Below are 26,010 nucleotides of genomic sequence, written 5' to 3'. Positions count from 1 at the left end.
GGCGATCAACTGTTGTAAATCAGCATGAAAAACATTTTCTTTTCACGATTTCCATACTAATATAAAACAACATTTTTACTAGCTGAATGAGATCATCATTTGGGTTCCTCTATGTTTGATTGAAGAAAACTTCTCATTCAAAATGTGCTATTTTTGCCTTATCAATAGCGGGAAAGCTTAAAAAAGTGATGCTGTGAATCACCCATCTGAAATGCGTTTGAGAAAATCAGAATATGATTTTATAATGGCTAACTACTTTGTGAAGAAATTTGATGTCAAAGTATTTTAAAGTTTGTATTGATGTAACTTGTTCAAGCTGATGGACATTTTGAAAGCATTCAATAATTGACTCTTTCAACCTACTGGTGTTGGATTTGAGCTATCAATGAACAAAGATGAAGAAATGGAAAAGCTCAAGAGTAATAAAAAATGTCCCTCCAAGTTTTCAAATCGGATCATTGGATGCAAAGTCCAAATTGCCAACCATTGCTCTATGGAGCCACCCATGCAGGAGACAGAGACATTGCTTCAGTAGTCTGGAAATGTAGACTGTTTTATTATGCTACAGGCAAAGATGAACATTGTGATATAACTTTTATATTCAGATAAACATTTGAATATTTAACACTTTTATAGAGAATATAGCTGAAAAGAATCAAATCACATTAAAGCTCTATCCACTATGACCATTCAAATGAGATATCTTTTTATCAATATAAGAGAAGGCCATCACTGATGCGCTCTCTTTTGTCTCAATGGAAAAGTCACTCTTGTGTGAGAGGGTTCCATGGTGTAATGGTTAGCACTCTGGACTCTGAATCCAGCGATCCGAGTTCAAATCTCGGTGGGACCTACTACAATTATGAGATTAACTGTTTAACTCATTTTTTAGAATTTGGTCTAGAAAAAACATAATATCAATGTTTTATACTGATGCGTATGAACGCATAAGTATGTATAGATGCATACATAGCTTTATCCGTCTAGATAGCTGTTAGACAATATGAACATATCAATTATTCATTAACATAAATATTGAAGCTGAACCTAGAAACTGTTCTTTCACATCCACATTGTAAACATGAGTTTATTTTCCTTTCTCATCTATATGGCCAGTAATGAGATAGTTCATTTTTGCTGATTTCTTAGCTGACAACATGCTGGACTTACACAGTGCATTTCATTGTGAATGTCTTTAAAAGTGAATTTCAGATTCACACCTTTGACATGTCTTTCAAAAGATTCAACTTTTTTGGTTGTGGATTTACTGTTGAAAATCAGTGTGTAAAATCTTTGTACGTCTGAATTTCAAGATTATTATTCAAACTGCACATCTTCGGTCCCCGTAATACAAAGTTTGACTCCTCAAGTTTTGTTTTAATGAATGTTTTGCAATGAAAAAGTTCCTTGTTCGCCTTAACAATAACAGTAAGATTTTAAAAAGTAATGTCTTGCATCAGGCCCCTGTGATGAGTTTGAGAAACCAGAGTGAGTTTGTAAAATCTCTCATTATTTTGAGCCATTTAGTTTCCAGGTATTGTAAAATTTCTATTATTTGCTCACATCTAATAAACTTTTAGAGTATAATCAATAAATTAATTGTTCACCCTACCGGTATTAGATATGTGATATTAATGAATACACTTGAAAGAAAATGATTTGGTCAAGAGTCATAAAATGGTCCCACCGAGATTTGAACTCGGATCATTGGATTCAAAGTCCAAAGTGCTAACCATTACACCATGGAACCTCCCATGTGAAAGGAGCATAAACTGCTGCAGGAATGTGGAAATGTCAAAGTTTTTAATATTCTACTGTCAAAGAGAAACTGTATTGGATTGCTTTCCCATTCTGGTAAACTTTTGCATATTGAACTATGTTGGGGAAGGATGTTGCCCAAAAGACTCAAATAACGTTATAACTCTGTTGAACAGTGGTTTTTATGTGAGATAATATTTTTCAATGAAAGATAAGTTGCCCCCTGAGGCAAATCTCTTCTGTCAAAATGGAAAGCTCACCCTGGTACGGGAGGGTGGATGGTGTCATGGTTAGCACTCTGGACTCTGAAAACAGGGATCTGAGTACAAATTTCAGTGGGACTTATCTGAACTTTACAATTTTCTTTTCCATTCAGTTCTTAGAAGTTTTATTTGGAACAACATCACATTTACTTATAAACATGTAAAAATCAACCTGTACATATGTATCTCTGTATATATAGCTAGATGTCTCTGTATATTTATAGGAAAATATAAACATATAGATTATAAAAATAAATATAATTAGTGGAGGTGAAAATCATGAACAGTTGTTGCCTCTCAGCATTTGAAACATGAGTTTCTACTTCTTTCTCTTTTATATGTCCAGAAATTGAGATAGTCACTTTTTACTCAGTATTGATCCAACAATACAGTTTATGTATATAAAGCATATCATATGATTTGTGAACAATGTTCAAAAATTAGAATTTGATCAGTACCTGTGATGCCTCCGACCAAAAGCTTATATTTTACGATTGGCGATCAACTGTTGTAAATCAGCATGAAAAACATTTTCTTTTCACGATTTCCATACTAATATAAAACAACATTTTTACTAGCTGAATGAGATCATCATTTGGGTTCCTCTATGTTTGATTGAAGAAAACTTCTCATTCAAAATGTGCTATTTTCGCCTTATCAATAGCGGGAAAGCTTAAAAAAGTGATGCTGTGAATCACCCATCTGAAATGCGTTTGAGAAAATCAGAATATGATTTTATAATGGCTAACTACTTTGTGAAGAAATTTGATGTCAAAGTATTTTAAAGTTTGTATTGATGTAACTTGTTCAAGCTGATGGACATTTTGAAAGCATTCAATAATTGACTCTTTCAACCTACTGGTGTTGGATTTGAGCTATCAATGAACAAAGATGAAGAAATGGAAAAGCTCAAGAGTAATAAAAAAAGTCCCTCCAAGGTTTCAAATCGGATCATTGGATGCAAAGTCCAAATTGCCAACCATTGCTCTATGGAGCCACCCATGCAGGAGACAGAGACATTGCTTCAGTAGTCTGGAAATGTAGACTGTTTTATTATGCTACAGGCAAAGATGAACATTGTGATATAACTTTTATATTCAGATAAACATTTGAATATTTAACACTTTTATAGAGAATATAACTGAAAAGAATCAAATCACATTAAAGCTCTATCCACTATGACCATTCAAATGAGATATCTTTTTATCAATATAAGAGAAGGCCATCACTGATGCGCTCTCTTTTGTCTCAATGGAAAAGTCACTCTTGTGTGAGAGGGTTCCATGGTGTAATGGTTAGCACTCTGGACTCTGAATCCAGCGATCCGAGTTCAAATCTCGGTGGGACCTACTACAATTATGAGATTCACTGTTTAACTCATTTTTTAGAATTTGGTCTAGAAAAAACATAATATCAATGTTTTATACTGATGCGTATGAACGCATAAGTATGTATAGATGCATACATAGCTTTATCCGTCTAGATAGCTGTTAGACAATATGAACATATCAATTATTCATTAACATAAATATTGAAGCTGAACCTAGAAACTGTTCTTTCACATCCACATTGTAAACATGAGTTTATTTTCCTTTCTCATCTATATGGCCAGTAATGAGATAGTTCATTTTTGCTGATTTCTTAGCTGACAACATGCTGGACTTACACAGTGCATTTCATTGTGAATGTCTTTAAAAGTGAATTTCAGATTCACACCTTTGACATGTCTTTCAAAAGATTCAACTTTTTTGGTTGTGGATTTACTGTTGAAAATCAGTGTGTAAAATCTTTGTACGTCTGAATTTCAAGATTATTATTCAAACTGCACATCTTCGGTCCCCGTAATACAAAGTTTGACTCCTCAAGTTTTGTTTTAATGAATGTTTTGCAATGAAAAAGTTCCTTGTTCGCCTTAACAATAACAGTAAGATTTTAAAAAGTAATGTCTTGCATCAGGCCCCTGTGATGAGTTTGAGAAACTAGAGTGAGTTTGTAAAATCTCTCATTATTTTGAGCCATTTAGTTTCCAGGTATTGTAAAATTTCTATTATTTGCTCACATCTAATAAACTTTTAGAGTATAATCAATAAATTAATTGTTCACCCTACCGGTATTAGATATGTGATATTAATGAATACACTTGAAAGAAAATGATTTGGTCAAGAGTCATAAAATGGTCCCACCGAGATTTGAACTCGGATCATTGGATTCAAAGTCCAAAGTGCTAACCATTACACCATGGAACTTCCCATGTGAAAGGAGCATAAACTGCTGCAGGAATGTGGAAATGTCAAAGTTTTTAATATTCTACTGTCAAAGAGAAACTGTATTGGATTGCTTTCCTATTCTGGTAAACTTTTGCATATTGAACTATGTTGGGGAAGGATGTTGCCCAAAAGACTCAAATAACGTTATAACTCTGTTGAACAGTGGTTTTTATGTGAGATAATATTTTTCAATGAAAGATAAGTTGCCCCCTGAGGCAAATCTCTTCTGTCAAAATGGAAAGCTCACCCTGGTACGGGAGGGTGGATGGTGTCATGGTTAGCACTCTGGACTCTGAAAACAGGGATCTGAGTACAAATTTCAGTGGGACTTATCTGAACTTTACAATTTTCTTTTCCATTCAGTTCTTAGAAGTTTTATTTGGAACAACATCACATTTACTTATAAACATGTAAAAATCAACCTGTACATATGTATCTCTGTATATATAGCTAGATGTCTCTGTATATTTATAGGAAAATATAAACATATAGATTATAAAAATAAATATAATTAGTGGAGGTGAAAATCATGAACAGTTGTTGCCTCTCAGCATTTGAAACATGAGTTTCTACTTCTTTCTCTTTTATATGTCCAGAAATTGAGATAGTCACTTTTTACTCAGTATTGATCCAACAATACAGTTTATGTATATAAAGCATATCATATGATTTGTGAACAATGTTCAAAAATTAGAATTTGATCAGTACCTGTGATGCCTCCGACCAAAAGCTTATATTTTACGATTGGCGATCAACTGTTGTAAATCAGCATGAAAAACATTTTCTTTTCACGATTTCCATACTAATATAAAACAACATTTTTACTAGCTGAATGAGATCATCATTTGGGTTCCTCTATGTTTGATTGAAGAAAACTTCTCATTCAAAATGTGCTATTTTCGCCTTATCAATAGCGGGAAAGCTTAAAAAAGTGATGCTGTGAATCACCCATCTGAAATGCGTTTGAGAAAATCAGAATATGATTTTATAATGGCTAACTACTTTGTGAAGAAATTTGATGTCAAAGTATTTTAAAGTTTGTATTGATGTAACTTGTTCAAGCTGATGGACATTTTGAAAGCATTCAATAATTGACTCTTTCAACCTACTGGTGTTGGATTTGAGCTATCAATGAACAAAGATGAAGAAATGGAAAAGCTCAAGAGTAATAAAAAATGTCCCTCCAAGGTTTCAAATCGGATCATTGGATGCAAAGTCCAAATTGCCAACCATTGCTCTATGGAGCCACCCATGCAGGAGACAGAGACATTGCTTCAGTAGTCTGGAAATGTAGACTGTTTTATTATGCTACAGGCAAAGATGAACATTGTGATATAACTTTTATATTCAGATAAACATTTGAATATTTAACACTTTTATAGAGAATATAGCTGAAAAGAATCAAATCACATTAAAGCTCTATCCACTATGACCATTCAAATGAGATATCTTTTTATCAATATAAGAGAAGGCCATCACTGATGCGCTCTCTTTTGTCTCAATGGAAAAGTCACTCTTGTGTGAGAGGGTTCCATGGTGTAATGGTTAGCACTCTGGACTCTGAATCCAGCGATCCGAGTTCAAATCTCGGTGGGACCTACTACAATTACGAGATTCACTGTTTAACTCATTTTTTAGAATTTGGTCTAGAAAAAACATAATATCAATGTTTTATACTGATGCGTATGAACGCATAAGTATGTATAGATGCATACATAGCTTTATCCGTCTAGATAGCTGTTAGACAATATGAACATATCAATTATTCATTAACATAAATATTGAAGCTGAACCTAGAAACTGTTCTTTCACATCCACATTGTAAACATGAGTTTATTTTCCTTTCTCATCTATATGGCCAGTAATGAGATAGTTCATTTTTGCTGATTTCTTAGCTGACAACATGCTGGACTTACACAGTGCATTTCATTGTGAATGTCTTTAAAAGTGAATTTCAGATTCACACCTTTGACATGTCTTTCAAAAGATTCAACTTTTTTGGTTGTGGATTTACTGTTGAAAATCAGTGTGTAAAATCTTTGTACGTCTGAATTTCAAGATTATTATTCAAACTGCACATCTTCGGTCCCCGTAATACAAAGTTTGACTCCTCAAGTTTTGTTTTAATGAATGTTTTGCAATGAAAAAGTTCCTTGTTCGCCTTAACAATAACAGTAAGATTTTAAAAAGTAATGTCTTGCATCAGGCCCCTGTGATGAGTTTGAGAAACTAGAGTGAGTTTGTAAAATCTCTCATTATTTTGAGCCATTTAGTTTCCAGGTATTGTAAAATTTCTATTATTTGCTCACATCTAATAAACTTTTAGAGTATAATCAATAAATTAATTGTTCACCCTACCGGTATTAGATATGTGATATTAATGAATACACTTGAAAGAAAATGATTTGGTCAAGAGTCATAAAATGGTCCCACCGAGATTTGAACTCGGATCATTGGATTCAAAGTCCAAAGTGCTAACCATTACACCATGGAACTTCCCATGTGAAAGGAGCATAAACTGCTGCAGGAATGTGGAAATGTCAAAGTTTTTAATATTCTACTGTCAAAGAGAAACTGTATTGGATTGCTTTCCTATTCTGGTAAACTTTTGCATATTGAACTATGTTGGGGAAGGATGTTGCCCAAAAGACTCAAATAACGTTATAACTCTGTTGAACAGTGGTTTTTATGTGAGATAATATTTTTCAATGAAAGATAAGTTGCCCCCTGAGGCAAATCTCTTCTGTCAAAATGGAAAGCTCACCCTGGTACGGGAGGGTGGATGGTGTCATGGTTAGCACTCTGGACTCTGAAAACAGGGATCTGAGTACAAATTTCAGTGGGACTTATCTGAACTTTACAATTTTCTTTTCCATTCAGTTCTTAGAAGTTTTATTTGGAACAACATCACATTTACTTATAAACATGTAAAAATCAACCTGTACATATGTATCTCTGTATATATAGCTAGATGTCTCTGTATATTTATAGGAAAATATAAACATATAGATTATAAAAATAAATATAATTAGTGGAGGTGAAAATCATGAACAGTTGTTGCCTCTCAGCATTTGAAACATGAGTTTCTACTTCTTTCTCTTTTATATGTCCAGAAATTGAGATAGTCACTTTTTACTCAGTATTGATCCAACAATACAGTTTATGTATATAAAGCATATCATATGATTTGTGAACAATGTTCAAAAATTAGAATTTGATCAGTACCTGTGATGCCTCCGACCAAAAGCTTATATTTTACGATTGGCGATCAACTGTTGTAAATCAGCATGAAAAACATTTTCTTTTCACGATTTCCATACTAATATAAAACAACATTTTTACTAGCTGAATGAGATCATCATTTGGGTTCCTCTATGTTTGATTGAAGAAAACTTCTCATTCAAAATGTGCTATTTTCGCCTTATCAATAGCGGGAAAGCTTAAAAAAGTGATGCTGTGAATCACCCATCTGAAATGCGTTTGAGAAAATCAGAATATGATTTTATAATGGCTAACTACTTTGTGAAGAAATTTGATGTCAAAGTATTTTAAAGTTTGTATTGATGTAACTTGTTCAAGCTGATGGACATTTTGAAAGCATTCAATAATTGACTCTTTCAACCTACTGGTGTTGGATTTGAGCTATCAATGAACAAAGATGAAGAAATGGAAAAGCTCAAGAGTAATAAAAAATGTCCCTCCAAGGTTTCAAATCGGATCATTGGATGCAAAGTCCAAATTGCCAACCATTGCTCTATGGAGCCACCCATGCAGGAGACAGAGACATTGCTTCAGTAGTCTGGAAATGTAGACTGTTTTATTATGCTACAGGCAAAGATGAACATTGTGATATAACTTTTATATTCAGATAAACATTTGAATATTTAACACTTTTATAGAGAATATAGCTGAAAAGAATCAAATCACATTAAAGCTCTATCCACTATGACCATTCAAATGAGATATCTTTTTATCAATATAAGAGAAGGCCATCACTGATGCGCTCTCTTTTGTCTCAATGGAAAAGTCACTCTTGTGTGAGAGGGTTCCATGGTGTAATGGTTAGCACTCTGGACTCTGAATCCAGCGATCCGAGTTCAAATCTCGGTGGGACCTACTACAATTACGAGATTCACTGTTTAACTCATTTTTTAGAATTTGGTCTAGAAAAAACATAATATCAATGTTTTATACTGATGCGTATGAACGCATAAGTATGTATAGATGCATACATAGCTTTATCCGTCTAGATAGCTGTTAGACAATATGAACATATCAATTATTCATTAACATAAATATTGATGCTGAACCTAGAAACTGTTCTTTCACATCCACATTGTAAACATGAGTTTATTTTCCTTTCTCATCTATATGGCCAGTAATGAGATAGTTCATTTTTGCTGATTTCTTAGCTGACAACATGCTGGACTTACACAGTGCATTTCATTGTGAATGTCTTTAAAAGTGAATTTCAGATTCACACCTTTGACATGTCTTTCAAAAGATTCAACTTTTTTGGTTGTGGATTTACTGTTGAAAATCAGTGTGTAAAATCTTTGTACGTCTGAATTTCAAGATTATTATTCAAACTGCACATCTTCGGTCCCCTTAATACAAAGTTTGACTCCTCAAGTTTTGTTTTAATGAATGCTTTGCAATGAAAAAGTTCCTTGTTCCCCTTAACAATAACAGTAAGATTTTAAAAAGTAATGTCTTGCATCAGGCCCCTGTGATGAGTTTGAGAAACCAGGGTGAGTTTGTAAAATCTCTCATTATTTTGAGCCATTTAGTTTCCAGGTATTGTAAAATTTCTATTATTTGCTCACATCTAATAAACTTTTAGAGTATAATCAATAAATTAATTGTTCACCCTACCGGTATTAGATATGTGATATTAATGAATACACTTGAAAGAAAATGATTTGGTCAAGAGTCATAAAATGGTCCCACCAAGATTTGAACTCGGATAATTGGATTCAAAGTCCAAAGTGCTAACCATTACACCATGGAACCTCCTATGTGAAAGGAACATAAACTGCTGCAGGAATGTGGAAATGTCAAAGTTTTTAAGATTCTACTGTCAAAGAGAAACTGAATTGGATTGCTTTCCTATTCTGGTAAACTTTTGCATATTGAACTATGTTGGGGAAGGATGTTGCCCAAAAGACTCAAATAACGTTATAACTCTGTTGAACAGTGGTTTTTATGTGAGATAATATTTTTCAATGAAAGATAAGTTGCCCCCTGAGGCAAATCTCTTCTGTCAAAATGGAAAGCTCACCCTGGTACGGGAGGGTGAATGGTGTCATGGTTAGCACTCTGGACTCTGAAAACAGGGATCTGAGTACAAATTTCAGTGGGACTTATCTGAACTTTACAATTTTCTTTTCCATTCAGTTCTTAGAAGTTTTATTTGGAACAACATCACATTTACTTATAAACATGTAAAAATCAACCTGTACATATGTATCTCTGTATATATAGCTATATGTCTCTGTATATTTATAGGAAAATATAAACATATAGATTATAAAAATAAATATAATTAGTGGAGGTGAAAATCATGAACAGTTGTTGCCTCTCAGCATTTGAAACATGAGTTTCTACTTCTTTCTCTTTCATATGTCCTGAAATTGAGATAGTCACTTTTTACTCATTATTGATCCAACAATACAGTTTATGTATAGAAAGCATATCATATGATTTGTGAACAATGTTCAAAAATTAGAATTTGATCAGTACCTGTGATGCCTCCGACCAAAAGCTTATATTTTACGATTGGAGATCAACTGTTGTAAATCAGCATGAAAAACATTTTCTTTTCACGATTTCCATACTAATATAAAACAACATTTTTACTAGCTGAATGAGATCATCATTTGGATTCCTCTATGTTTGATTGAAGAAAACTTCTCATTCAAAATGTGCTATTTTCGCCTTATCAATAGCGGGAAAGCTTAAAAAAAGTGATGCTGTGAATCACCCATCTGAAATGCGTTTGAGAAAATCAGAATATGATTTTATAATGGCTAACTACTTTGTGAAGAAATTTGATGTCAAAGTATTTTAAAGTTTGTATTGATGTAACTTGTTCAAGCTGATGGACATTTTGAAAGCATTCAATAATTGACTCTTTCAACCTACTGGTGTTGGATTTGAGCTATCAATGAACAAAGATGAAGAAATGGAAAAGCTCAAGAGTAATAAAAAAAGTCCCTCCAAGGTTTCAAATCGGATCATTGGATGCAAAGTCCAAATTGCCAACCATTGCTCTATGGAGCCACCCATGCAGGAGACAGAGACATTGCTTCAGTAGTCTGGAAATGTAGACTGTTTTATTATGCTACAGGCAAAGATGAACATTGTGATATAACTTTTATATTCAGATAAACATTTGAATATTTAACACTTTTATAGAGAATATAACTGAAAAGAATCAAATCACATTAAAGCTCTATCCACTATGACCATTCAAATGAGATATCTTTTTATCAATATAAGAGAAGGCCATCACTGATGCGCTCTCTTTTGTCTCAATGGAAAAGTCACTCTTGTGTGAGAGGGTTCCATGGTGTAATGGTTAGCACTCTGGACTCTGAATCCAGCGATCCGAGTTCAAATCTCGGTGGGACCTACTACAATTATGAGATTCACTGTTTAACTCATTTTTTAGAATTTGGTCTAGAAAAAACATAATATCAATGTTTTATACTGATGCGTATGAACGCATAAGTATGTATAGATGCATACATAGCTTTATCCGTCTAGATAGCTGTTAGACAATATGAACATATCAATTATTCATTAACATAAATATTGAAGCTGAACCTAGAAACTGTTCTTTCACATCCACATTGTAAACATGAGTTTATTTTCCTTTCTCATCTATATGGCCAGTAATGAGATAGTTCATTTTTGCTGATTTCTTAGCTGACAACATGCTGGACTTACACAGTGCATTTCATTGTGAATGTCTTTAAAAGTGAATTTCAGATTCACACCTTTGACATGTCTTTCAAAAGATTCAACTTTTTTGGTTGTGGATTTACTGTTGAAAATCAGTGTGTAAAATCTTTGTACGTCTGAATTTCAAGATTATTATTCAAACTGCACATCTTCGGTCCCCGTAATACAAAGTTTGACTCCTCAAGTTTTGTTTTAATGAATGTTTTGCAATGAAAAAGTTCCTTGTTCGCCTTAACAATAACAGTAAGATTTTAAAAAGTAATGTCTTGCATCAGGCCCCTGTGATGAGTTTGAGAAACTAGAGTGAGTTTGTAAAATCTCTCATTATTTTGAGCCATTTAGTTTCCAGGTATTGTAAAATTTCTATTATTTGCTCACATCTAATAAACTTTTAGAGTATAATCAATAAATTAATTGTTCACCCTACCGGTATTAGATATGTGATATTAATGAATACACTTGAAAGAAAATGATTTGGTCAAGAGTCATAAAATGGTCCCACCGAGATTTGAACTCGGATCATTGGATTCAAAGTCCAAAGTGCTAACCATTACACCATGGAACTTCCCATGTGAAAGGAGCATAAACTGCTGCAGGAATGTGGAAATGTCAAAGTTTTTAATATTCTACTGTCAAAGAGAAACTGTATTGGATTGCTTTCCTATTCTGGTAAACTTTTGCATATTGAACTATGTTGGGGAAGGATGTTGCCCAAAAGACTCAAATAACGTTATAACTCTGTTGAACAGTGGTTTTTATGTGAGATAATATTTTTCAATGAAAGATAAGTTGCCCCCTGAGGCAAATCTCTTCTGTCAAAATGGAAAGCTCACCCTGGTACGGGAGGGTGGATGGTGTCATGGTTAGCACTCTGGACTCTGAAAACAGGGATCTGAGTACAAATTTCAGTGGGACTTATCTGAACTTTACAATTTTCTTTTCCATTCAGTTCTTAGAAGTTTTATTTGGAACAACATCACATTTACTTATAAACATGTAAAAATCAACCTGTACATATGTATCTCTGTATATATAGCTAGATGTCTCTGTATATTTATAGGAAAATATAAACATATAGATTATAAAAATAAATATAATTAGTGGAGGTGAAAATCATGAACAGTTGTTGCCTCTCAGCATTTGAAACATGAGTTTCTACTTCTTTCTCTTTTATATGTCCAGAAATTGAGATAGTCACTTTTTACTCAGTATTGATCCAACAATACAGTTTATGTATATAAAGCATATCATATGATTTGTGAACAATGTTCAAAAATTAGAATTTGATCAGTACCTGTGATGCCTCCGACCAAAAGCTTATATTTTACGATTGGCGATCAACTGTTGTAAATCAGCATGAAAAACATTTTCTTTTCACGATTTCCATACTAATATAAAACAACATTTTTACTAGCTGAATGAGATCATCATTTGGGTTCCTCTATGTTTGATTGAAGAAAACTTCTCATTCAAAATGTGCTATTTTCGCCTTATCAATAGCGGGAAAGCTTAAAAAAGTGATGCTGTGAATCACCCATCTGAAATGCGTTTGAGAAAATCAGAATATGATTTTATAATGGCTAACTACTTTGTGAAGAAATTTGATGTCAAAGTATTTTAAAGTTTGTATTGATGTAACTTGTTCAAGCTGATGGACATTTTGAAAGCATTCAATAATTGACTCTTTCAACCTACTGGTGTTGGATTTGAGCTATCAATGAACAAAGATGAAGAAATGGAAAAGCTCAAGAGTAATAAAAAATGTCCCTCCAAGGTTTCAAATCGGATCATTGGATGCAAAGTCCAAATTGCCAACCATTGCTCTATGGAGCCACCCATGCAGGAGACAGAGACATTGCTTCAGTAGTCTGGAAATGTAGACTGTTTTATTATGCTACAGGCAAAGATGAACATTGTGATATAACTTTTATATTCAGATAAACATTTGAATATTTAACACTTTTATAGAGAATATAGCTGAAAAGAATCAAATCACATTAAAGCTCTATCCACTATGACCATTCAAATGAGATATCTTTTTATCAATATAAGAGAAGGCCATCACTGATGCGCTCTCTTTTGTCTCAATGGAAAAGTCACTCTTGTGTGAGAGGGTTCCATGGTGTAATGGTTAGCACTCTGGACTCTGAATCCAGCGATCCGAGTTCAAATCTCGGTGGGACCTACTACAATTACGAGATTCACTGTTTAACTCATTTTTTAGAATTTGGTCTAGAAAAAACATAATATCAATGTTTTATACTGATGCGTATGAACGCATAAGTATGTATAGATGCATACATAGCTTTATCCGTCTAGATAGCTGTTAGACAATATGAACATATCAATTATTCATTAACATAAATATTGAAGCTGAACCTAGAAACTGTTCTTTCACATCCACATTGTAAACATGAGTTTATTTTCCTTTCTCATCTATATGGCCAGTAATGAGATAGTTCATTTTTGCTGATTTCTTAGCTGACAACATGCTGGACTTACACAGTGCATTTCATTGTGAATGTCTTTAAAAGTGAATTTCAGATTCACACCTTTGACATGTCTTTCAAAAGATTCAACTTTTTTGGTTGTGGATTTACTGTTGAAAATCAGTGTGTAAAATCTTTGTACGTCTGAATTTCAAGATTATTATTCAAACTGCACATCTTCGGTCCCCGTAATACAAAGTTTGACTCCTCAAGTTTTGTTTTAATGAATGTTTTGCAATGAAAAAGTTCCTTGTTCGCCTTAACAATAACAGTAAGATTTTAAAAAGTAATGTCTTGCATCAGGCCCCTGTGATGAGTTTGAGAAACTAGAGTGAGTTTGTAAAATCTCTCATTATTTTGAGCCATTTAGTTTCCAGGTATTGTAAAATTTCTATTATTTGCTCACATCTAATAAACTTTTAGAGTATAATCAATAAATTAATTGTTCACCCTACCGGTATTAGATATGTGATATTAATGAATACACTTGAAAGAAAATGATTTGGTCAAGAGTCATAAAATGGTCCCACCGAGATTTGAACTCGGATCATTGGATTCAAAGTCCAAAGTGCTAACCATTACACCATGGAACTTCCCATGTGAAAGGAGCATAAACTGCTGCAGGAATGTGGAAATGTCAAAGTTTTTAATATTCTACTGTCAAAGAGAAACTGTATTGGATTGCTTTCCTATTCTGGTAAACTTTTGCATATTGAACTATGTTGGGGAAGGATGTTGCCCAAAAGACTCAAATAACGTTATAACTCTGTTGAACAGTGGTTTTTATGTGAGATAATATTTTTCAATGAAAGATAAGTTGCCCCCTGAGGCAAATCTCTTCTGTCAAAATGGAAAGCTCACCCTGGTACGGGAGGGTGGATGGTGTCATGGTTAGCACTCTGGACTCTGAAAACAGGGATCTGAGTACAAATTTCAGTGGGACTTATCTGAACTTTACAATTTTCTTTTCCATTCAGTTCTTAGAAGTTTTATTTGGAACAACATCACATTTACTTATAAACATGTAAAAATCAACCTGTACATATGTATCTCTGTATATATAGCTAGATGTCTCTGTATATTTATAGGAAAATATAAACATATAGATTATAAAAATAAATATAATTAGTGGAGGTGAAAATCATGAACAGTTGTTGCCTCTCAGCATTTGAAACATGAGTTTCTACTTCTTTCTCTTTTATATGTCCAGAAATTGAGATAGTCACTTTTTACTCAGTATTGATCCAACAATACAGTTTATGTATATAAAGCATATCATATGATTTGTGAACAATGTTCAAAAATTAGAATTTGATCAGTACCTGTGATGCCTCCGACCAAAAGCTTATATTTTACGATTGGCGATCAACTGTTGTAAATCAGCATGAAAAACATTTTCTTTTCACGATTTCCATACTAATATAAAACAACATTTTTACTAGCTGAATGAGATCATCATTTGGGTTCCTCTATGTTTGATTGAAGAAAACTTCTCATTCAAAATGTGCTATTTTCGCCTTATCAATAGCGGGAAAGCTTAAAAAAGTGATGCTGTGAATCACCCATCTGAAATGCGTTTGAGAAAATCAGAATATGATTTTATAATGGCTAACTACTTTGTGAAGAAATTTGATGTCAAAGTATTTTAAAGTTTGTATTGATGTAACTTGTTCAAGCTGATGGACATTTTGAAAGCATTCAATAATTGACTCTTTCAACCTACTGGTGTTGGATTTGAGCTATCAATGAACAAAGATGAAGAAATGGAAAAGCTCAAGAGTAATAAAAAATGTCCCTCCAAGGTTTCAAATCGGATCATTGGATGCAAAGTCCAAATTGCCAACCATTGCTCTATGGAGCCACCCATGCAGGAGACAGAGACATTGCTTCAGTAGTCTGGAAATGTAGACTGTTTTATTATGCTACAGGCAAAGATGAACATTGTGATATAACTTTTATATTCAGATAAACATTTGAATATTTAACACTTTTATAGAGAATATAGCTGAAAAGAATCAAATCACATTAAAGCTCTATCCACTATGACCATTCAAATGAGATATCTTTTTATCAATATAAGAGAAGGCCATCACTGATGCGCTCTCTTTTGTCTCAATGGAAAAGTCACTCTTGTGTGAGAGGGTTCCATGGTGTAATGGTTAGCACTCTGGACTCTGAATCCAGCGATCCGAGTTCAAATCTCGGTGGGACCTACTACAATTACGAGATTCACTGTTTAACTCATTTTTTAGAATTTGGTCTAGAAAAAACATAATATCAATGTTTTATACTGATGCGTATGAACGCATAAGTATGTATAGATGCATACATAGCTTTATCCGTCTAGATAGCTGTTAGACAATATGAACATATCAATTATTCATTAACATAAATATTGATGCTGAACCTAGAAACTGTTCTTTCACATCCACATTGTAAACATGAGTTTATTTTCCTTTCTCATCTATATGGCCAGTAATGAGATAGTTCATTTTTGCTGATTTCTTAGCTGACAACATGCTGGACTTACACAGTGCATTTCATTGTGAATGTCTTTAAAAGTGAATTTCAGATTCACACCTTTGACATGTCTTTCAAAAGATTCAACTTTTTTGGTTGTGGATTTACTGTTGAAAATCAGTGTGTAAAATCTTTGTACGTCTGAATTTCAAGATTATTATTCAAACTGCACATCTTCGGTCCCCTTAATACAAAGTTTGACTCCTCAAGTTTTGTTTTAATGAATGCTTTGCAATGAAAAAGTTCCTTGTTCCCCTTAACAATAACAGTAAGATTTTAAAAAGTAATGTCTTGCATCAGGCCCCTGTGATGAGTTTGAGAAACCAGAGTGAGTTTGTAAAATCTCTCATTATTTTGAGCCATTTAGTTTCCAGGTATTGTAAAATTTCTATTATTTGCTCACATCTAATAAACTTTTAGAGTATAATCAATAAATTAATTGTTCACCCTACCGGTATTAGATATGTGATATTAATGAATACACTTGAAAGAAAATGATTTGGTCAAGAGTCATAAAATGGTCCCACCAAGATTTGAACTCGGATAATTGGATTCAAAGTCCAAAGTGCTAACCATTACACCATGGAACCTCCTATGTGAAAGGAACATAAACTGCTGCAGGAATGTGGAAATGTCAAAGTTTTTAAGATTCTACTGTCAAAGAGAAACTGAATTGGATTGCTTTCCTATTCTGGTAAACTTTTGCATATTGAACTATGTTGGGGAAGGATGTTGCCCAAAAGACTCAAATAACGTTATAACTCTGTTGAACAGTGGTTTTTATGTGAGATAATATTTTTCAATGAAAGATAAGTTGCCCCCTGAGGCAAATCTCTTCTGTCAAAATGGAAAGCTCACCCTGGTACGGGAGGGTGAATGGTGTCATGGTTAGCACTCTGGACTCTGAAAACAGGGATCTGAGTACAAATTTCAGTGGGACTTATCTGAACTTTACAATTTTCTTTTCCATTCAGTTCTTAGAAGTTTTATTTGGAACAACATCACATTTACTTATAAACATGTAAAAATCAACCTGTACATATGTATCTCTGTATATATAGCTATATGTCTCTGTATATTTATAGGAAAATATAAACATATAGATTATAAAAATAAATATAATTAGTGGAGGTGAAAATCATGAACAGTTGTTGCCTCTCAGCATTTGAAACATGAGTTTCTACTTCTTTCTCTTTCATATGTCCTGAAATTGAGATAGTCACTTTTTACTCATTATTGATCCAACAATACAGTTTATGTATAGAAAGCATATCATATGATTTGTGAACAATGTTCAAAAATTAGAATTTGATCAGTACCTGTGATTCCTCCGACCAAAAGCTTATATTTTACGATTGGAGATCAACTGTTGTAAATCAGCATGAAAAACATTTTCTTTTCACGATTTCCATACTAATATAAAACAACATTTTTACTAGCTGAATGAGATCATCATTTGGATTCCTCTATGTTTGATTGAAGAAAACTTCTCATTCAAAATGTGCTATTTTCGCCTTATCAATAGCGGGAAAGCTTAAAAAAAGTGATGCTGTGAATCACCCATCTGAAATGCGTTTGAGAAAATCAGAATATGATTTTATAATGGCTAACTACTTTGTGAAGAAATTTGATGTCAAAGTATTTTAAAGTTTGTATTGATGTAACTTGTTCAAGCTGATGGACATTTTGAAAGCATTCAATAATTGACTCTTTCAACCTACTGGTGTTGGATTTGAGCTATCAATGAACAAAGATGAAGAAATGGAAAAGCTCAAGAGTAATAAAAAAAGTCCCTCCAAGGTTTCAAATCGGATCATTGGATGCAAAGTCCAAATTGCCAACCATTGCTCTATGGAGCCACCCATGCAGGAGACAGAGACATTGCTTCAGTAGTCTGGAAATGTAGACTGTTTTATTATGCTACAGGCAAAGATGAACAGTGTGATATAACTTTTATATTCAAATAAACATTTGAATATTTAACACTTTTATAGAGAATATAGCTGAAAAGAATCAAATCACATTAAAGCTCTATCCACTATGACCATTCAAATGAGATATCTTTTTATCAATATAAGAGAAGGCCATCACTGATGCGCTCTCTTTTGTCTCAATGGAAAAGTCACTCTTGTGTGAGAGGGTTCCATGGTGTAATGGTTAGCACTCTGGACTCTGAATCCAGCGATCCGAGTTCAAATCTCGGTGGGACCTACTACAATTATGAGATTCACTGTTTAACTCATTTTTTAGAATTTGGTCTAGAAAAAACATAATATCAATGTTTTATACTGATGCGTATGAACGCATAAGTATGTATAGATGCATACATAGCTTTATCCGTCTAGATAGCTGTTAGACAATATGAACATATCAATTATTCATTACCATAAATATTGAAGCTGAACCTAGAAACTGTTCTTTCACATCCACATTGTAAACATGAGTTTATTTTCCTTTCTCATCTATATGGCCAGTAATGAGATAGTTCATTTTTGCTGATTTCTTAGCTGACAACATGCTGGACTTACACAGTGCATTTCATTGTGAATGTCTTTAAAAGTGAATTTCAGATTCACACCTTTGACATGTCTTTCAAAAGATTCAACTTTTTTGGTTGTGGATTTACTGTTGAAAATCAGTGTGTAAAATCTTTGTACGTCTGAATTTCAAGATTATTATTCAAACTGCACATCTTCGGTCCCCGTAATACAAAGTTTGACTCCTCAAGTTTTGTTTTAATGAATGTTTTGCAATGAAAAAATTCCTTGTTCGCCTTAACAATAACAGTAAGATTTTAAAAAGTAATGTCTTGCATCAGGCCCCTGTGATGAGTTTGAGAAACCAGAGTGAGTTTGTAAAATCTCTCATTATTTTGAGCCATTTAGTTTCCAGGTATTGAAAAATTTCTATTATTTGCTCACATCTAATAAACTTTTAGAGTATAATCAATAAATTAATTGTTCACCCTACCGGTATTAGATATGTGATATTAATGAATACACTTGAAAGAAAATGATTTGGTCAAGAGTCATAAAATGGTCCCACCGCGATTTGAACTCGGATCATTGGATTCAAAGTCCAAAGTGCTAACCATTACACCATGGAAACTCCTATGTGAAAGGAGCATAAACTGCTGCAGGAATGTGGAAATGTCAAAGTTTTTAATATTCTACTGTCTAAGAGAAACTGAATTGGATTGCTTTCCTATTCTGGTAAACTTTTGCATATTGAACTATGTTGGGGAAGGATGTTGCCCCAAAGACTCAAATAACGTTATAACTCTGTTGAACAGTGGTTTTTATGTGAGATAATATTTTTCAATGAAAGATAAGTTGCCCCCTGAGGCAAATCTCTTCTGTCAAAATGGAAAGCTCACCCTGGTACGGGAGGGTGGATGGTGTCATGGTTAGCACTCTGGACTCTGAAAACAGGGATCTGAGTACAAATTTCAGTGGGACTTATCTGAACTTTACAATTTTCTTTTCCATTCAGTTCTTAGAAGTTTTATTTGGAACAACATCACATTTACTTATAAACATGTAAAAATCAACCTGTACATATGTATCTCTGTATATATAGCTATATGTCTCTGTATATTTATAGGAAAATATAAACATATAGATTATAACAATAAATATAATTAGTGGAGGTGAAAATCATGAACAGTTGTTGCCTCTCAGCATTTGAAACATGAGTTTCTACTTCTTTCTCTTTCATATGTCCTGAAATTGAGATAGTCACTTTTTACTCATTATTGATCCAACAATACAGTTTATGTATAGAAAGCATATCATATGATTTGTGAACAATGTTCAAAAATTAGAATTTGATCAGTACCTGTGATGCCTCCGACCAAAAGCTTATATTTTACGATTGGAGATCAACTGTTGTAAATCAGCATGAAAAACATTTTCTTTTCACGATTTCCATACTAATATAAAACAACATTTTTACTAGCTGAATGAGATCATCATTTGGATTCCTCTATGTTTGATTGAAGAAAACTTCTCATTCAAAATGTGCTATTTTCGCCTTATCAATAGCGGGAAAGCTTAAAAAAAGTGATGCTGTGAATCACCCATCTGAAATGCGTTTGAGAAAATCAGAATATGATTTTATAATGGCTAACTACTTTGTGAAGAAATTTGATGTCAAAGTATTTTAAAGTTTGTATTGATGTAACTTGTTCAAGCTGATGGACATTTTGAAAGCATTCAATAATTGACTCTTTCAACCTACTGGTGTTGGATTTGAGCTATCAATGAACAAAGATGAAGAAATGGAAAAGCTCAAGAGTAATAAAAAAAGTCCCTCCAAGGTTTCAAATCGGATCATTGGATGCAAAGTCCAAATTGCCAACCATTGCTCTATGGAGCCACCCATGCAGGAGACAGAGACATTGCTTCAGTAGTCTGGAAATGTAGACTGTTTTATTATGCTACAGGCAAAGATGAACAGTGTGATATAACTTTTATATTCAAATAAACATTTGAATATTTAACACTTTTATAGAGAATATAGCTGAAAAGAATCAAATCACATTAAAGCTCTATCCACTATGACCATTCAAATGAGATATCTTTTTATCAATATAAGAGAAGGCCATCACTGATGCGCTCTCTTTTGTCTCAATGGAAAAGTCACTCTTGTGTGAGAGGGTTCCATGGTGTAATGGTTAGCACTCTGGACTCTGAATCCAGCGATCCGAGTTCAAATCTCGGTGGGACCTACTACAATTATGAGATTCACTGTTTAACTCATTTTTTAGAATTTGGTCTAGAAAAAACATAATATCAATGTTTTATACTGATGCGTATGAACGCATAAGTATGTATAGATGCATACATAGCTTTATCCGTCTAGATAGCTGTTAGACAATATGAACATATCAATTATTCATTACCATAAATATTGAAGCTGAACCTAGAAACTGTTCTTTCACATCCACATTGTAAACATGAGTTTATTTTCCTTTCTCATCTATATGGCCAGTAATGAGATAGTTCATTTTTGCTGATTTCTTAGCTGACAACATGCTGGACTTACACAGTGCATTTCATTGTGAATGTCTTTAAAAGTGAATTTCAGATTCACACCTTTGACATGTCTTTCAAAAGATTCAACTTTTTTGGTTGTGGATTTACTGTTGAAAATCAGTGTGTAAAATCTTTGTACGTCTGAATTTCACGATTATTATTCAAACTGCACATCTTCGGTCCCCGTAATACAAAGTTTGACTCCTCAAGTTTTGTTTTAATGAATGTTTTGCAATGAAAAAATTCCTTGTTCGCCTTAACAATAACAGTAAGATTTTAAAAAGTAATGTCTTGCATCAGGCCCCTGTGATGAGTTTGAGAAACCAGAGTGAGTTTGTAAAATCTCTCATTATTTTGAGCCATTTAGTTTCCAGGTATTGAAAAATTTCTATTATTTGCTCACATCTAATAAACTTTTAGAGTATAATCAATAAATTAATTGTTCACCCTACCGGTATTAGATATGTGATATTAATGAATACACTTGAAAGAAAATGATTTGGTCAAGAGTCATAAAATGGTCCCACCGCGATTTGAACTCGGATCATTGGATTCAAAGTCCAAAGTGCTAACCATTACACCATGGAAACTCCTATGTGAAAGGAGCATAAACTGCTGCAGGAATGTGGAAATGTCAAAGTTTTTAATATTCTACTGTCTAAGAGAAACTGAATTGGATTGCTTTCCTATTCTGGTAAACTTTTGCATATTGAACTATGTTGGGGAAGGATGTTGCCCCAAAGACTCAAATAACGTTATAACTCTGTTGAACAGTGGTTTTTATGTGAGATAATATTTTTCAATGAAAGATAAGTTGCCCCCTGAGGCAAATCTCTTCTGTCAAAATGGAAAGCTCACCCTGGTACGGGAGGGTGGATGGTGTCATGGTTAGCACTCTGGACTCTGAAAACAGGGATCTGAGTACAAATTTCAGTGGGACTTATCTGAACTTTACAATTTTCTTTTCCATTCAGTTCTTAGAAGTTTTATTTGGAACAACATCACATTTACTTATAAACATGTAAAAATCAACCTGTACATATGTATCTCTGTATATATAGCTATATGTCTCTGTATATTTATAGGAAAATATAAACATATAGATTATAACAATAAATATAATTAGTGGAGGTGAAAATCATGAACAGTTGTTGCCTCTCAGCATTTGAAACATGAGTTTCTACTTCTTTCTCTTTCATATGTCCTGAAATTGAGATAGTCACTTTTTACTCATTATTGATCCAACAATACAGTTTATGTATAGAAAGCATATCATATGATTTGTGAACAATGTTCAAAAATTAGAATTTGATCAGTACCTGTGATGCCTCCGACCAAAAGCTTATATTTTACGATTGGAGATCAACTGTTGTAAATCAGCATGAAAAACATTTTCTTTTCACGATTTCCATACTAATATAAAACAACATTTTTACTAGCTGAATGAGATCATCATTTGGATTCCTCTATGTTTGATTGAAGAAAACTTCTCATTCAAAATGTGCTATTTTCGCCTTATCAATAGCGGGAAAGCTTAAAAAAAGTGATGCTGTGAATCACCCATCTGAAATGCGTTTGAGAAAATCAGAATATGATTTTATAATGGCTAACTACTTTGTGAAGAAATTTGATGTCAAAGTATTTTAAAGTTTGTATTGATGTAACTTGTTCAAGCTGATGGACATTTTGAAAGCATTCAATAATTGACTCTTTCAACCTACTGGTGTTGGATTTGAGCTATCAATGAACAAAGATGAAGAAATGGAAAAGCTCAAGAGTAATAAAAAAAGTCCCTCCAAGGTTTCAAATCGGATCATTGGATGCAAAGTCCAAATTGCCAACCATTGCTCTATGGAGCCACCCATGCAGGAGACAGAGACATTGCTTCAGTAGTCTGGAAATGTAGACTGTTTTATTATGCTACAGGCAAAGATGAACAGTGTGATATAACTTTTATATTCAAATAAACATTTGAATATTTAACACTTTTATAGAGAATATAGCTGAAAAGAATCAAATCACATTAAAGCTCTATCCACTATGACCATTCAAATGAGATATCTTTTTATCAATATAAGAGAAGGCCATCACTGATGCGCTCTCTTTTGTCTCAATGGAAAAGTCACTCTTGTGTGAGAGGGTTCCATGGTGTAATGGTTAGCACTCTGGACTCTGAATCCAGCGATCCGAGTTCAAATCTCGGTGGGACCTACTACAATTATGAGATTCACTGTTTAACTCATTTTTTAGAATTTGGTCTAGAAAAAACATAATATCAATGTTTTATACTGATGCGTATGAACGCATAAGTATGTATAGATGCATACATAGCTTTATCCGTCTAGATAGCTGTTAGACAATATGAACATATCAATTATTCATTACCATAAATATTGAAGCTGAACCTAGAAACTGTTCTTTCACATCCACATTGTAAACATGAGTTTATTTTCCTTTCTCATCTATATGGCCAGTAATGAGATAGTTCATTTTTGCTGATTTCTTAGCTGACAACATGCTGGACTTACACAGTGCATTTCATTGTGAATGTCTTTAAAAGTGAATTTCAGATTCACACCTTTGACATGTCTTTCAAAAGATTCAACTTTTTTGGTTGTGGATTTACTGTTGAAAATCAGTGTGTAAAATCTTTGTACGTCTGAATTTCAAGATTATTATTCAAACTGCACATCTTCGGTCCCCGTAATACAAAGTTTGACTCCTCAAGTTTTGTTTTAATGAATGTTTTGCAATGAAAAAATTCCTTGTTCGCCTTAACAATAACAGTAAGATTTTAAAAAGTAATGTCTTGCATCAGGCCCCTGTGATGAGTTTGAGAAACCAGAGTGAGTTTGTAAAATCTCTCATTATTTTGAGCCATTTAGTTTCCAGGTATTGAAAAATTTCTATTATTTGCTCACATCTAATAAACTTTTAGAGTATAATCAATAAATTAATTGTTCACCCTACCGGTATTAGATATGTGATATTAATGAATACACTTGAAAGAAAATGATTTGGTCAAGAGTCATAAAATGGTCCCACCGCGATTTGAACTCGGATCATTGGATTCAAAGTCCAAAGTGCTAACCATTACACCATGGAAACTCCTATGTGAAAGGAGCATAAACTGCTGCAGGAATGTGGAAATGTCAAAGTTTTTAATATTCTACTGTCTAAGAGAAACTGAATTGGATTGCTTTCCTATTCTGGTAAACTTTTGCATATTGAACTATGTTGGGGAAGGATGTTGCCCCAAAGACTCAAATAACGTTATAACTCTGTTGAACAGTGGTTTTTATGTGAGATAATATTTTTCAATGAAAGATAAGTTGCCCCCTGAGGCAAATCTCTTCTGTCAAAATGGAAAGCTCACCCTGGTACGGGAGGGTGGATGGTGTCATGGTTAGCACTCTGGACTCTGAAAACAGGGATCTGAGTACAAATTTCAGTGGGACTTATCTGAACTTTACAATTTTCTTTTCCATTCAGTTCTTAGAAGTTTTATTTGGAACAACATCACATTTACTTATAAACATGTAAAAATCAACCTGTACATATGTATCTCTGTATATATAGCTATATGTCTCTGTATATTTATAGGAAAATATAAACATATAGATTATAACAATAAATATAATTAGTGGAGGTGAAAATCATGAACAGTTGTTGCCTCTCAGCATTTGAAACATGAGTTTCTACTTCTTTCTCTTTTATATGTCCTGAAATTGAGATAGTCACTTTTTACTCATTATTGATCCAACAATACAGTTTATGTATATAAAGCATATCATATGATTTGTGAACAATGTTCAAAAATTAGAATTTGATCAGTACCTGTGATGCCTCCGACCAAAAGCTTATATTTTACTATTGGAGATCAACTGTTGTAAATCAGCATGAAAAACATTTTCTTTTCACGATTTCCATACTAATATAAAACAACATTTTTACTAGCTGAATGAGATCATCATTTGGGTTCCTCTATGTTTGATTGAAGAAAACTTCTCATTCAAAATGTGCTATTTTCGCCTTATCAATAGCGGGAAAGCTTAAAAAAGTGATGCTGTGAATCACCCATCTGAAATGCGTTTGAGAAAATCAGAATATGATTTTATAATGGCTAACTACTTTGTGAAGAAATTTGATGTCAAAGTATTTTAAAGTTTGTATTGATGTAACTTGTTCAAGCTGATGGACATTTTGAAAGCATTCAATATTTGACTCTTTCAACCTACTGGTGTTGGATTTGAGCTATCAATGAACAAAGATGAAGAAATGGAAAAGCTCAAGAGTAATAAAAAAAGTCCCTCCAAGGTTTCAAATCGGATCATTGGATGCAAAGTCCAAATTGCCAACCATTGCTCTATGGAGCCACCCATGCAGGAGACAGAGACATTGCTTCAGTAGTCTGGAAATGTAGACTGTTTTATTATGCTACAGGCAAAGATGAACAGTGTGATATAACTTGTATATTCAAATAAACATTTGAATATTTAACACTTTTATAGAGAATATAGCTGAAAAGAATCAAATCACATTAAAGCTCTATCCACTATGACCATTCAAATGAGATATCTTTTTATCAATATAAGAGAAGGCCATCACTGATGCGCTCTCTTTTGTCTCAATGGAAAAGTCACTCTTGTGTGAGAGGGTTCCATGGTGTAATGGTTAGCACTCTGGACTCTGAATCCAGCGATCCGAGTTC

At 33.4% G+C, this 26,010-nt stretch overlaps 11 non-coding genes across 11 annotated transcripts; 10 read left to right on the top strand and 1 right to left on the bottom strand.

Moving 5' to 3' along the window:
- Positions 1 to 781: 781 nt before the first annotated feature.
- TRNAQ-CUG (transfer RNA glutamine (anticodon CUG)) lies at positions 782 to 853 on the top strand. The gene has a single exon. It is a non-coding gene; the product is annotated as a tRNA-Gln (tRNA).
- An 825-nt stretch (positions 854 to 1,678) lies between these two features.
- TRNAQ-UUG (transfer RNA glutamine (anticodon UUG)) lies at positions 1,679 to 1,750 on the bottom strand. Its single transcript has one exon. It is a non-coding gene; the product is annotated as a tRNA-Gln (tRNA).
- A 1,548-nt stretch (positions 1,751 to 3,298) lies between these two features.
- Positions 3,299 to 3,370, top strand: TRNAQ-CUG (transfer RNA glutamine (anticodon CUG)). Its single transcript has one exon. It is a non-coding gene; the product is annotated as a tRNA-Gln (tRNA).
- Positions 3,371 to 5,815: 2,445 nt separating this feature from the next.
- On the top strand, positions 5,816 to 5,887 carry TRNAQ-CUG (transfer RNA glutamine (anticodon CUG)). Its single transcript has one exon. It is a non-coding gene; the product is annotated as a tRNA-Gln (tRNA).
- A 2,445-nt stretch (positions 5,888 to 8,332) lies between these two features.
- On the top strand, positions 8,333 to 8,404 carry TRNAQ-CUG (transfer RNA glutamine (anticodon CUG)). Its single transcript has one exon. It is a non-coding gene; the product is annotated as a tRNA-Gln (tRNA).
- A 2,446-nt stretch (positions 8,405 to 10,850) lies between these two features.
- TRNAQ-CUG (transfer RNA glutamine (anticodon CUG)) lies at positions 10,851 to 10,922 on the top strand. Its single transcript has one exon. It is a non-coding gene; the product is annotated as a tRNA-Gln (tRNA).
- Positions 10,923 to 13,367: 2,445 nt separating this feature from the next.
- TRNAQ-CUG (transfer RNA glutamine (anticodon CUG)) lies at positions 13,368 to 13,439 on the top strand. Its single transcript has one exon. It is a non-coding gene; the product is annotated as a tRNA-Gln (tRNA).
- A 2,445-nt stretch (positions 13,440 to 15,884) lies between these two features.
- On the top strand, positions 15,885 to 15,956 carry TRNAQ-CUG (transfer RNA glutamine (anticodon CUG)). The gene has a single exon. It is a non-coding gene; the product is annotated as a tRNA-Gln (tRNA).
- Positions 15,957 to 18,402: 2,446 nt separating this feature from the next.
- Positions 18,403 to 18,474, top strand: TRNAQ-CUG (transfer RNA glutamine (anticodon CUG)). The gene has a single exon. It is a non-coding gene; the product is annotated as a tRNA-Gln (tRNA).
- A 2,446-nt stretch (positions 18,475 to 20,920) lies between these two features.
- On the top strand, positions 20,921 to 20,992 carry TRNAQ-CUG (transfer RNA glutamine (anticodon CUG)). The gene has a single exon. It is a non-coding gene; the product is annotated as a tRNA-Gln (tRNA).
- Positions 20,993 to 23,438: 2,446 nt separating this feature from the next.
- TRNAQ-CUG (transfer RNA glutamine (anticodon CUG)) lies at positions 23,439 to 23,510 on the top strand. Its single transcript has one exon. It is a non-coding gene; the product is annotated as a tRNA-Gln (tRNA).
- The last annotated feature ends 2,500 nt before the right edge of the window (positions 23,511 to 26,010 follow it).

Source organism: Triturus cristatus, chromosome 5_2 (assembly GCF_964204655.1).
Source record: "Triturus cristatus chromosome 5_2, aTriCri1.1, whole genome shotgun sequence".
Classification (NCBI taxonomy): Eukaryota; Metazoa; Chordata; class Amphibia; order Caudata; family Salamandridae; genus Triturus; species Triturus cristatus.
This window is presented reverse-complemented; position numbering and strand designations above follow the sequence as displayed.